The 14,366-nt window shown below is 35.1% G+C and overlaps 1 pseudogene; it reads left to right on the top strand.

The window, feature by feature from the left end:
- Nucleotides 1–8,137: 8,137 nt before the first annotated feature.
- On the top strand, nt 8,138–11,936 carry LOC101248872 (uncharacterized; annotated as a pseudogene).
- The last annotated feature ends 2,430 nt before the right edge of the window (nt 11,937–14,366 follow it).

Genomic DNA, 14,366 nt, shown 5'->3' with positions numbered 1-14,366 from the left:
TTTTTGGAAAGATCTCTAAAAGTGAAAAGTGAACTAGGCTCCCCTATCCGAAATGATAGATAAAGGGATCCCATGCCACCTCACTATATAATCAATATACAACTTGGCATAATTTTCAGCCCGTTAAGTAGACTTCAGAGGAATGAAATGAGCAGACTTAGGCATCCTGTCAACAATGACCCAAATGGAATCATGCAGTGTCCTTGTCCTCGGCAGACAAACCACAAAGTCCATATTAATAGTCTCCCACTTCCATGTTGGGATCTTAATCGGCTGGGTAAGACCTCCAGGCTTCAGGTGTTCGGCCTTAACCTGTTTGCAATTGGGGTAATCCTCCACAAACTTAGAAATATCTCGCTTCATACCTTTTAACCAATAGATCTCCTTGAGATAATGATACATCTTGTTGGAACCTGGATGAATGAAATACCTTGATCCATGATCCTCTGCAATAATATTAGGTCTTATATTATCAATATTTGGCTCACACAATCTTCCCTGGTATCTAAGCACACCATCCCCCCTAGGGAGAATGATTCATTCAGCTAACTCAACACTTAACTCCATGAGTATTGAGTCAACATGCTGCTTAGCTTTAACATCTATAACAAATGAGGATTCAGAACTGGAATGACCTGAAACACCCCCACTTGGTGTATCTACCAGCCGTACATCTAACCTTACCAATTGGTGTACCTCTTTAACCAACTCTTTATTCTCCTCATCAATATGAGACACACTGACCATGCTCAATCGGCTCAAAGTATTGGCCACTACATTGGTTTTACCAGGGTGATAGTGGACACTTATTTCATAATCCTTAAGCAGATCTAGCCATTTTCTCTGATGAAGATTTATTCTCTGTGTGTAAAAACATACTGAAGACTTTAATGGTTAGTAAATACATCAACATATACACCATGTAAGTAATGTCTCCAATGTTTTAATGCAAAATACCACAGCAGCTAACTCAAGATCATGGGTGGAGTAATTCTTCTCGTGGATTTTCAACTGTCTTGATGCATATGCAATCACCTTTCTATCCTGCATAAGAACACATCCCAAACCCCACTCGGGAAGCATCACCGTACACCACATACCCTTCACCACTCCTCGACAATATGAGAACTCGGGCTGAAGTGAATTGGTCTTTGAGCTTTTGGAATCTCTTTTCACAAGTTTCAGACCACTCAATCTTTGACTTCTTCTTTGTTAAAGATGTCAATGGAGCAGCAATAACGGAAAAGCCCTAAACAAACCAGCGATAGTAATTAGCCAAACCCAAGAAACTCCAGGTTTCTGTAAGAGTGATGGGTCTCAGCAAGTTCTTTACTGACTTATTCTTTTTTGGATCAACCTCTACACCCTGATCGGATGCAACATGACCAAGGAAGGTCACTGATCTCAGCGAAAAATTGCATTTGTTGAATTTTGCACACAACTAATGTTCCTTGAGTACTAGCAATGTCATTCTCAAATGTTGTTCATGATCTTCCTTAGTATTAGAGTATATGAGGATGTCATCTATGAATACTATGACAAAAAAATAAAGGTATTCACGAAAGCCCCTATTCATAAGGTCCATAAACGCGGCTGGTGCGTTAATGAGACCGAATGACATGACAAGAAACTCGTAATGACCATACCTAGTACGGAAGGCAATATTAGGAATTTCCTCTTGTCTAAATCTAAGCTGGTGATACCTTGACCGTAGATCAATTTTAGAAAAGAAACTTGAACCTTGGAGCTGATCAAATAGATCATCAATCATGGGAAGAGAGTATTTGTTCTTTATAGTGACTTGGGCATTTTTATAAGGGATTGTCCATTACTCAAGGCTGAAAACAAAGAATATCAAAGGCCAAGAGGTGAAAAGGACCAGCGTTAGGACCTGGTACTTGACAAAAATGACCGAAAGGCTACAGCTAACTATGTAGTAAAGAAAGTTCTTGCTGCATGGAGGAAATTCTTCAAGTGAATTAAAAGATTTTGAAGAACCTAGAGATGTATCAATGGTGGGGATTCAAGATGAGGCAAATGTATTAAATGAAATGTTTGCCTTCATGGCTCAGTCTGATTAGGAAGATGAAAAAAAATAAGGTAACTCTTCTTGATTTTAAGCAAAATATGAATACTTACTCTCTTAAAAGATTGAGAAGATTAGCAAATGTTCTGATTGATTCCGTGATAGAGTTAACTTCTGAGACAGATTCCATGAATGATGAATTTGAAAGTCTTAGTGAAGATAGAGAGAAGATGGGTGTGAAAATGTCAGCCATTTAAGACCAAATGGTTTTTCTAGAATCTAAAAAATTAGAAATCAAAAACCAATTGGACTTAATGATTGAGAAATCTGGAAAACGAAAAGGAGAGTCTACTAGTTTACATACTAAATTGGAGGGAAATTTGAAAACTACTGAGACTAAACTTGCTTTACCACTGGAAAGAAATAGTAACTTAGAAAGGGATCTTGTCCAGCAGCTTAAGGAATAACTCACTAATTTCCCTTAAATGGAAAAAATCCTCAAAATTACTTTCTAATGTAACAAATCAAAGAAACTACAAGAAAAGGGGTCTAGGAAGCTTGACTATAACTCCTCCTTACAATCCCCACATTAAATATGTATATATGTCAAATAATTTGTTTTGTCTTCACTGTGGTAGAAATGGGCATTTAAAAGGGGAGTGTAAAGCTTGGAAAGAATCACAAGAAAGGTTCGATTTGTACAAGACAGAAAAAAGTACCAAGAAGGGGGCCTGGTCCTGTTCAAAAGTCTTTGATCAAAAGGTACCTAAAGTTACCTCACTGGGCATGAAAAACATTGATTACCCCTTTATCTGCTTTCAGGGAACTCAAGTTGAAATGGGTTCCCAAGTATAACAAGTGATACTTGCTACAGGTGAGCGAGAAGAGTAGCATTCAATGTTGGTACATGGATAGTGGATGCTCCAAACACATGATTGGAAACACAAAAAAATTACTCCCGCTCAAGGCACTTCAAGGTAGAGGTGTCTCTTTTGGTGATGGAAAGAAGGGGTATATTTTAGGTGTTGCCAGAGTTGGCAAATCAGTTGAATAATCCATTCAAAATGTGTATCATGTGAATGGATTAAAGTACAGTCTTCTTAGCGTATCTCAGATGTCTGACAAGGGAAATAAAGTAAATTTTACCTCTGAGAAGTGCAATGTAGTCAATCAGATTACCATGAAAGTTGTTCTTACTTATCAAAGATGTAAAAACATGCATGTGACAAACCTAGAAACATCTCATGGAGACATGTCTAAGTGCTCGGAGTGATAATGTTGATCTATGGCATCGAAGACTAGATCATGTGAGCTCATTTTACTGAATAAGCTTGTTTCTAAGGACCTGGTCCTGGGTTTTCCAAAATTGAAATTTAGTGAAAGAAAAGTGTGTGAAGCTTGTGTGAAAGGCAAGTAAATCAGATCATCTTTATAGTTAAAGAAGCAAGTGAGCTCCTTAAGAACATTAGAACTGTTACACATAGATCTGTGTGGACCTCTGAAAATTCAAAGCAGGATCGAAAGTAAGTACATTTTGGTGATTGTTGATTATTTCTCAAGGTTTACATGGACGAGGTTTCTAAGATCAAAAGCTGAGACACCTAATGTGTTGATTGTGTTTTTCAAAATGATTCAAACAAATTGAATCATCTGATAGGTGAGATTAGGTCTAATCATGGAACTATGTTTGAAAACTCAAATATTGAAGAATTCTATTTAGAAAAGGGTATAAGTCACAACTTTTCAGCTCCAAGAACTCATCAGTAGAACCAAGTTGTAGAGAGAAAGAATAGAACTTTGGTGAATATTGCCAGAACCATGCTCATTGAGTCAAATCTTCCTCAAAATTTATGGGTTGAAGCAGTCAACACAGCATGCCATGTTACAAACAGGTGCTTGATAAGGTCGATATTGAATAAAACTCCTTATGAACTACTCCACAACAAGAAACCTAAGTTGAGTTATCTAAGGACGTTTGGGTTCAAGTTTTTTTTTGAACAATGGTAAAGATGATCTTGGAAAGTTTGATCCTCAAAGTGATGAAGGAGTTTTTTTGGGATACTTATCATCAAGAAAGGCTTACAGAGTATTCAATAAAAGAACTCAATGCATTGAAGAAAGTATTCATGTGGTTTGTGATGAAGATGGTAATCTGAAAAAGACAGAATCAAACGATGAAGATGGATTGAATTAGTTGTTACAAGTTCATAAGAGTGAAGAAAGTATGGTTGAAGCTGGTGAACATTGGGAGACTGATAATGATGATCCAGGTTCATCTGAAAAGACTGAGAAAAATGATGAATGTGAAGAAGGACCTGATCCCATGCAGAATCCAAATCAAGATATAACTCATTCTCCCGAAAATGATGATTTCGAGGATGAAGAGGATGATATACATCAACTTAAACCTTTAGTGTCAAGGGCGGCTTGGAATCATAGTTCATCTCATCCTCTTGATAATCTCATTTAACCTCTGAATTCTAGAGTGCATACTAGATTAAAAACAAGAAATCTAGTTGCTTTTTCAGCTTTCATCTCAACTATTGAGCCTAAAAATGTAAAAGAGGCTTTAAGTGATGCAGAATGGGTTAACTCAATGCAAGAAGAATTGCATCAATTTGAGAGAATCAAGGTATGGTACCTGGTTCTAGACCTGCTGACAGAACAGTTATAGGGACCAGGTGGGTGTTCAGAAATAGGCTTGATGAGAGCAGTGTAATTACAAGGAATAAATCCAGATTGGTTGTTCAAGGATATAATCAGGAAGAAGACATAGACTATGATGAGACAGTTGCGCCTGTTGCTAGAATGGCGGCTACTATAATTCTTATAGCTTGTGCTGCTTTTATGGGATTCAAATTGTATCAAATGGATGTCAAAAGTACTTTCTTAAATGGAGACCTGAAGGAAGAGGTGTATGTTCAACAACCTCCTGGTTTTCAAGATATGAGCTACCAAATCATGTGTTCAAATTGAATAAGGTCTTGTATGGGTTAAAACAAGCCCCAGTGCTTGGTACGAGAGGCTGTACAAATTCCTGTTAAAAAATGGTTTCAAAAGGGGTGAAATTAATAATACTTTGTTTTTGATGAAAAGGGAACAAGAACTGCTCATTATGATATCATTTTTAGGGCTACATCTGAACACTTGTGTGAAGAATTTGTTGCTTTAATGGGAAACGAGTTCGAGGTGAGCATGATGGGTGAACTAACTTTCTTTTTGGGGCTGAAAGTTAAGCAATCATCATAACGTACTTCAATCAATCAAGAGAAGTACACAAAGGAATAGCTAAAGAAATTCAACATTATTGATTCCAAACCTATAGATACACCTATGGGAACAAATTCCAAGATTGGAGTAGATGAAGTTGATCCTCTTGTGAATCAAACCATGTATCGAGGCATTATTAAGTACTTCTTATACTTAACTGCTAGTAGATCTGACATTGTGTATAGTGTTGGAATGTGTGCTAGATTTCAAGCATGTCCCCAAGATTCTCATTTAAAAGTTTCCAAATGGATATTAAAATATCTAAAGAAAATAGGGGACCTGGTCCTATTCTATCCAGCTGGTGATTCTTTTAATCTAGTCGGGTTTGTTGATACTGATTTCATAGGCTATTAAGTAGACAGGAAGAGTAATTCAGGCATGGCACATTTTCTTGGGTGCTCTCTTATCTCTTAGGGAACAAAGAAATAGAATTATGTGGGTCTCTCAACGATTGAAGCTAAATATGTAGCTACAACTTTTTTCGATTAAGCAACACTTAAAAGATTTTGGAGTGTGCATAAAGTCAATTCATCTTATGAGTGATAACACCAGTGCCGTTAGTATGGGGAAAAATCCAGTTCAACATAAGAGAACAAAACATATTGATGTGAGGCATCACTTCTTGAGAGATAATGTTGAAAAAGGAAATATTTTTCTGAAATATTGAAGTATAGAGGATCAAATTGCAGACATCTTCACCAAAGCTCTCAGCACAGATCAATTTGAGAGTAACTGGCTGAAGTTGGGAATGATGAATCCAAATTGACCTAAAGTCATTCAAAAGCATGAAATTTCCTTAGTGGCTAAAATTTGCAGTGCAAGTGTCCTCTTTACTAATAATAAACTATATCGGTAAGGTCAATATTGTACCTATTGCAGGTATACATTCATGAAGAAGTACAGAAATAAAGTATGACCAGAACTATTCAAGAATGGGGTTTCACTTGTAATAAGGGACCTGGTCCTTGCAGAGGTTAGCTTTCTTCACATTATATTAAAACTGGTTTGAAAAGGTATCGTCTAAATGTCCATGTGTCAGTCATCAGTCATTATGACAATTTGTCAGATCGCTTAACTCCAAGAGACACGTCTAATCTAAGGGACTTGGCATTGTTTCTCTTTTTTTAATACATCTTCCTCTTCTCTCTTGCTCTTCTTACATATTTCTGATCTCTCTCTTGGAAAACCCTAAGATCCTTTTCTTCTTTCTCTTTCTCCATTACTGCTTATTTCGTAGCTCTTGGTAAAATGTCTGAACCATCATCTTCATCGAAGAAGATGCTTGCATCTCTAAGTGAAATCGACCCTGTGTCATTTTATACACCTTAATCTGCTGGGTCTCAATCCAAAGTGTTGACTACTTATACAGTCAACCTTGCATTAGATAGTTCTCAACATCCTTCTCCTTCCCTTGATCTAAACAACCATGTTCTCTCCCCTTAGCCTGGTCCTCATTTAGAAATGTTGTCCAATCATCTTTTTGAGGGAGATCTAACAGATAGCAAGACGTCTAAGTCCAACATCTTGGCTCCTAGTGAAATTTTGGTTATAGAAATTCTTAAAATGATAAAGGAAGAATCCCTACTGGAAGAAAATGAAAATTTTTTGGATGAAGAGGTCAGAGAAACTCAAAGTGTGCTTGACAAAACCCCATATTTTGGAAGATATTCGTCTTTAGATTATACGGACACGGAGGATGATAATCCTCCCATTCAATGGCTGCTGAAGAAGAGAGAAGTGTCCATCTCAAAAAAGGGAAAAGAAAAGGTTGTTGAAGTTGAGTCTAGAAGGAGACCTTTTACAAGATCTTACTCCAAGAAAATGTTGGCTGATTCTATGAAAGTGAGTGTTGAATCTACTGCCAAAATTCAAAGGAAGAGAACTTTTAAGTGTTAAAATTCCAAATACCGTTGTCAGATGTGGTAGAGGTATCTGGGGCGGAATATGAAGAGGACCCTGATAAGGAAATTGTGGTTTATTTGAAACAAAATTTAAAGAAGAAAGATAACACCAAGAAACCCAAAGGAACAACTAAAGCTTGTGGTGCTAAGGATAAAGGAAAAAGAAAGAGGAAAACTTCTGAAGTGGACCCTAAAGAGTATGAACAGGGACCTGGTCCACAAGTACATGTGGATGACACATCTGTCAACAAACAAACAATGGACAATCACAGCACACATACACCTATTTGACACCAAGTCTCTTGTTATCCATGAGAAAGAACTACGTGAGTTCTACTACAATATTGAGTTTCAAGAAGATGGAAGTATCAAGACAAGAGATAGAAACATAGAAATCTATCTTGATGAAGACTTATTGGGAAATATTTTAGGGGTACCTCAAGAAGGTATCAAGTTTGTGGTTAGGAAAATTGGTTCTGTTGAATTTGTCGAGGTATGCTCCAAGGTTCCTACAATTCGATATGTTGGTTTGCTCAAGAAGTTAATGAAAAGTGAATATCAGCTGATCTTTGAATTTGTCAACAAGGTTCTTCTTCCCAGAACAAAGAAGAGAACTTCTGCCACTTCATCGGATTTATTTCTTATGGAATCCTTGTGCAAGTTTGAATCACTTGATCTTCCAACACTCATTCTTGAACACATATACAACATTGTCATTGAATGGAAAGGGAAGCATGGAATGGGTTATGGATACTTATTGACAAAAGTATTCAAGTACCTAAACATTCCACTCATAGTTGGAAAAGTAAGGACTTACAAGCAATCATTCACTGAGACTACTCTGGTTGAATGTGAATGCATTAATGGAAAGGGAAATCCTAAGAGTAAAGTGTCTCAGTTAATTGAAGAGAAGGATTAGATGAAGCATGAGTTAGAAGAGATGACTGTGAGGTTGAGCAGCAAGGATACAAAAATTGTCATTCTCAAGGATAAAATACTCAAGGTGCAGACTGAGGGACCTGGTACCTCCATAGTTCAAGAACTTCATAAGGAAAATGCAAAACTGAGGGCCAAGATTATGTCTTTGCAAGAGAAAGCAATCAAGGACAATAATGATGCAAATGCTAGTCTTACCCTCATCATTCAGACCCTTTCCTATCATCATCCCCCCTCATAGTCTGTCCTGTCAATTCCCTTTGTATTTTTTTATGTGGCACATTTGCAAGGTCTCTTGAGCCCTAGTTTAAATTTAATGTATTTGAATGTTCTTTCTTGTTTTACAATGAATTTTATTCCTATTTTGTTCTGGCTAATGTCTATTGTCTGTTGTTTTTTCTTATTCTTGATTGCCACAGGGATATGATCTTACATGACTGTCGTATTGGTATTGTAAGTTTATTGTTTCTCTTTTTTATGATGCCAAAAAGGGGGGATTTTTATGCTTTGGTATGCATAATTCAGGGGGAACATGCAAATCAGGGGCTATAATGTATGGCTGTGTGTCAGAGTTGAAATTGCTTACGCTCAAGGAAAATTTACTTAGGGCATGCAAGTCAGGGGGAACATGTATGGTTGTGTGTAAGTCAAGGGAAAAGATCAAAAATTGCTCAAGGTGTGATTATTGTTAGGGGAAAGGATAAAAGGTGTGATGTTGCCAATATCATGGAGAGATAGAAGATTTGTTGGGGATCGGTTTATTGTTTGATGATCAAAGAGGGGAAAATGGTATTTGTAGTTTTGATGATTTTACAAATACAGGGACCTTGTGAAGGAACCTGGTTCTCAGCTCAATATGCTTTTTGCTGCTAGCTGGAGAAAGTACAAAAAGTTGGTGCACAGTCTCCAATAGTGGAAGAAGCGGCATATACGTCAGAAACCTTAACCAATGGCATAGCTTTAAGGTTAGACACCTTTCTACAAAAACATAACAACTCCACATTCACAACTCAGTTTTTACAAATTGAAAAGGCATATCAAGAACTTTTGCAAAGGCTGAGAAAATCATAGAGAATAAATAATTCAACATACGATTCAAACTGAAGTGAAGATAGTGTATGTGTCTTAGAAGTATTTCTTCTGATCTGAAATTGTAAATTGATCCTAAAACTTATAAAGGATTCAGTTTATTCTGATCTGTAAATTCTAAGTTAGTTAACTCAACTAATTTTGTGGGCAACCTGTGTGTTGCTTAGAAAAGTTTAAATCATCAGTAGATAGGTGATTTAGTGGGCAGTCTGTAAGATTGCTTAGAATTTCCTAAGTTGTCTAGAGGTGATAGCTTAGTGGGAAGAGTCATATCTTCTTAGGCTCTTCAAGCAATAGAGTTGTTGCTTGATAGTGAGATTAATAACTTCTTCTCACTTTGTTGTAACCGATTTACTTTGCTTGTGAAGATAGTGAAACGGTTTGAAATCTTGTGTGACAGGTCGTGGTTTACTCCCTTCAGCAAGGAGGTTTCCACGTAAACTGACTATGTTAAATAATCTTCTCTTATTTACAGTGATTATTATTTTAATGTGTCAAGGGATATAGTCCATTGACTGGTAGTGGACACACAGATTATAACAGATATCCTTTTCACTCCTTTCTTTTTCTCTTAATTCTCTATTAGAAAGATCCTGAAAGCCTTTTAGAGGGGTTCACGGAGACCCGAGTAAGCACTCTTGCTATGAAAGATAAGTTGCTTGTTGCTGGTATATTGCAAGGAGAACTTATAGTCAGGTTAGTCAATGTCGTCCTTACATTATATAATTGAGTAGAACTGTCCCCACCCTCGTTTTCATGTTTAGCTTTTTTCATCAAATTTGCTAAACATGAAGAAGCGTATGTATTTTTGTTACATATGTGCTGAATTTAAAAAAGCCTGGAGTTTGCTTATGCTATCCCCTAGCGTACCATGATAATGCAGTGACCACTGGTGTTGAGATTAACAACATTACTAGGCATTGCATCATCTTGCTTATTGCCTGAACCTTTCTCGATCGATAAGGATATACTTTCTTTTCTTAGTGAGGATGAAGCTATAATTTCTATATTTGTAGTGGTGCACTTCATGTTATAGTTTCAAATAGCGATTCCGGAGTCAGAGATTTCGATATGGAAAAATTTTAATTGTCTAATCATTCCAGTTTCCCTGGCCAGTGAATATAAGTTTGTATTCACCTGTTTTATGATACCAATGATCTTTCAGTGGTATACATTTTGTTTCGATATATTATGTAATTCTTTTTTATGCTCACACAGCATACATTACTCAGCCCTAATGGTAGGCTTCTCATAATAGTTGGGGATGATCGCAAAGGTATATTGGTTGACTCCAGTGATGGAACATTACGTTTGCATATCTAAAATTATTAGTATAATCAGGGGTAGATTAGCAGTCTACTAACAAAAATCCATTGTTCACAGACTTTTTCTCTTTTATCTTGACAGGTGGGCTACTCATTTGCATCAGCGTGGCATCTTGGAGTTAATATCTCAGATGGTCACTCAACTTTCAATTCACTCAAAAGTCACTCAACTATGCACTTCTTTATCAGAAAGTCATTCAACTTTAAATTTTAATTCAAAAGTCACTCAATTATTCACTCTTTCCTCAAAAAGTTACTCAATCTATTAAATTGTTTTTTAATTAAAATTTATTGATATTAATTATTTATATAACAAACCAAAATTTTTATAAAAATAAAAATACCATTTAAACCATTTAGTGATCCCCCACCTAACCCGACACATTAAAAATATGATATGACCCATTTTATTTTGTCTTTAATCGTAATTCAAGGTTTAAAGAGAGGGATTAATTTAGGATTAAAGACAAAACAAAATGGGTCATATCATATTTTTTAATGGGTCGGGTTAGGTGGATGAATCACTAAATGGTTTAATTTATTTTTTAAAATTTTTAGTTTGTTATATAAATAATTAATATCAACAATTTTTAATTAAAAAATAATTTAATAGATTGAGTGACTTTTTGAGAAAAGACAAGATAGTTGAGTGACTTTTGAGTTAAAATTCAAAGTTTAGTGACTTTCTGAGAAGAAAGCAATAGTAGAGTGACTTTTCAGTGACAACTGAAAGTTGAGTGACTTTCTGAGAGAAGAGTGCAAAGTTGAATGACCATCTGAGATATTAACTCTGGTATCCTGATGGTCAAACATTTGCAACAGGGAACCAGGATAAGACGTGCAGAATATGGGATGTTCGGAACCTGTCCAAGTCAGACACTGTTTTGAAGGGTAATCTAGGACCTATTCAGTCTATACGCTACACATCTGATGGAAGATTTGTGGCTATGGCGGAGCCTTCAGATTTTGTCCATGTTTTTGATGTTAAAAGTGGATAAGAGGTCAAGCAAGAAATTGATTTCTTCGGTGAAATGTCAGGAATGTCTTTTAGTCCTGATACAGAGTCCCTTTTCATTGGTGTTGGGGTGCACGGTGTCAGTGGCCTCCTTGAGTTTTGATGATGACACAACTATTCATACCTTGATGCAGTACTCTTAAAAAGCTGTCCTAAACGGGAAATGAAAAGCCCTACTACAGCAAACAACTGTAAACAAACATTCTGACTTTTTTATATTTAGGTTCATATTTGTTTGTATTGTTGTGCTATTTGTATGTCCCAAAAAAGATTGTGAGCACAACAGATGTAATATACAGAAAATTAGATGTGTCTTTCTTCTTGTGTGTGTCTCTGGTTTTATAGTCAACTTGCTTCTTGGTTGCTGACTTGCTATATTTTGTCTATCTTTTTAACTTCAACCAGACTCTCTTTTTGCTCTCAAAGTGTGAATGAATGCAAATAAAGAGATTCATCAGAAGAATCGACTTGAAACAATATTCAATTGGAATAGAACACGAAAACCTTACTCGTCTTGTAATTGGTAATTTTCAGTCAAGCCACAATGTATGTCTTTTAATTTCAAGTATAAAATTGATTCTCAAATTCAAACAGATTCTAACTATAGAAAATTCACGATGTTCGAGTAATTTTATTTGTTAACACCTCGAGTGATTTCACTCAATACATATTGCCTCTTACTAGTAACAAGTAACAATAAAGAAGTACTTTTATTTATAATGAAATTTAAACATGAGGGTCATGATTCTCGATTCGTTTTATCAATTACTCAATACCGCCTTAAACCTTAGTGTTTTAAAACAGCCCAATGACATAAATTTGTTGTTTTTATATTCCCATTTAAACATCATTAAAAAATAGACAAGTGAAATATTCTCCATATACTGTTTGAGGGATGTGATAAAATAGAAATGAAATTCTTCAATTCATTATTAATCAGAGGTTATGTTTTAATAAGATTTACTTCTCTTTTACAGGACCTTACATGACATGAATTCTAAACTAATACTAGATAATGATTAATCATATACAAAAAGATAACATATGTATTAAATGTGTTTTATAAAATAAATAAAGAACACATGATCAACAAAGGAAGCTATATATGCAACAAGTCGAATTAGTACAACATTAAAAACTACTCCATAGAAATCTTCCAAACTAAAGACATGCACGCCTTTTGTACCCATAAAAAAAAACAGATCTTAAATTCCACTAAAAACATTATATCTTATACAAAAAATGAACAAAAAAATGAAGGCTTTCACTAAACATTATACCTAATTTATTCAAATTCATCATGTTAGCAACTTTTGCTTCTTCATTTTTTTTTTCATTCATATAGGCAAAGACAACTTGAGAGAAATAGGTACAAGGATAATATATATGAGAAGAGCTCCAAATTTATTTATAGAAGAATTAGATGTTGAAATAGAGATGAAGAATCACTTGAATGCACAATTTCTTTATGAGAATGCAAGTATGGAGATAAAGGGAGAAAGCTTAACAATTGTAATCATATGTTCCATGAAAGTTGTTTGGAGAAATGGCTAATGCATGGAAAGGGCAATCAACATGTCAACTTTGTAGAAATGTAGTAATATCTGAAAATGTGTTTGAGAAACATATGAAAGTTAAAGATGAAAGAAGTAGGAACAATGCATTTGAGGAAGAGTTAGCTAAATTGTTTCTATCGACTTTCAAAGGAAGTCATTTTTGTCCATAGCGGATGTAGAATTTTTATTTCATTATTTATTGTTATATATGTAAGAACAAATGTCAGTACAACAAAAATAACTTTTTGCGGCAATTAATAGACAAATTAATAAAAATGGTAAAGTCTTTACCGGCATTAGTTAAAAGTCATTAGATTTAATGTCGCTAATGTCTGGGACATATACAAAGTGCGCTAATTGCCGCTAAAAATACATATGTAGCGGCAATTGTTACTAAATTACCGCTAAAACTCATTTTTCATACAATGTATATCTCATATATACCGTAAATATTTGACTTATTAGATGATTGACTGAACCCTTTAATTTTTGCCGTAAATGTTTGGCTTATTAGATTATTGAATGAACCCCTTAATTTTTGCCGTAGTAAGTTGTTGCCAAAGCTGTCAGTCATAATTTTTTAATTTGGCTACTCCATGTAATTATTTATTTTTACTTATATTTACTTTATTAAAAAATAATTAAAAGAAAACAATTATATTTCCTTAGTTAAGAAAATAATTAAAAGAAAAAAATTTATGTCTCTTAAATTGCAATCAGTTTTTATTCTGTAGTAAATAATTGCTGCTAAAAAAATGAGAGCTAGCTAGGAGTTTAATCGCTATTTCTTTTATAGCTAATAAAATCCCTCACTAAGTATAAATAACAAAAAAATTATTTGTTTAATTATAAAATTTATTCGTCATTAAATTCTATTTTTACAATAGTGAATCCTCCCCGAGATTAGTCAAAATAAATTTGATGTGATGTATTTTGACCAAAGCACGAACAGGGTTGAATATAAACTTTGTGATGACATATTTTTAAGTATTACTCGGTCAATCGATAGATCTGGTATCTTTGAATCATCGAGCTTTGGTGTATACCTAGACAACCATATGTCACACAATTAACCTTTTACTGTTTATGGTTCTTACGGTTGTGTTCGTTTCAGCCATGAACGCTTCCTGGTTTCATAAGTGCATATAATAGGCTTTTGACATAAAATTCTCGGTGAAGCGGCTTCTACTTCACACTCACATAGGTGATTTCTAACCGTGTCATCTCGTAGATACACTATTTGGTAAA

Source organism: Solanum lycopersicum, chromosome 4 (genome assembly GCF_036512215.1).
Source record: "Solanum lycopersicum chromosome 4, SLM_r2.1".
NCBI lineage: Eukaryota > Viridiplantae > Streptophyta > Magnoliopsida > Solanales > Solanaceae > Solanum > Solanum lycopersicum.
Note: the sequence above shows the minus strand (reverse complement) of the source record. Positions and strands in the feature narration are given on the sequence as shown.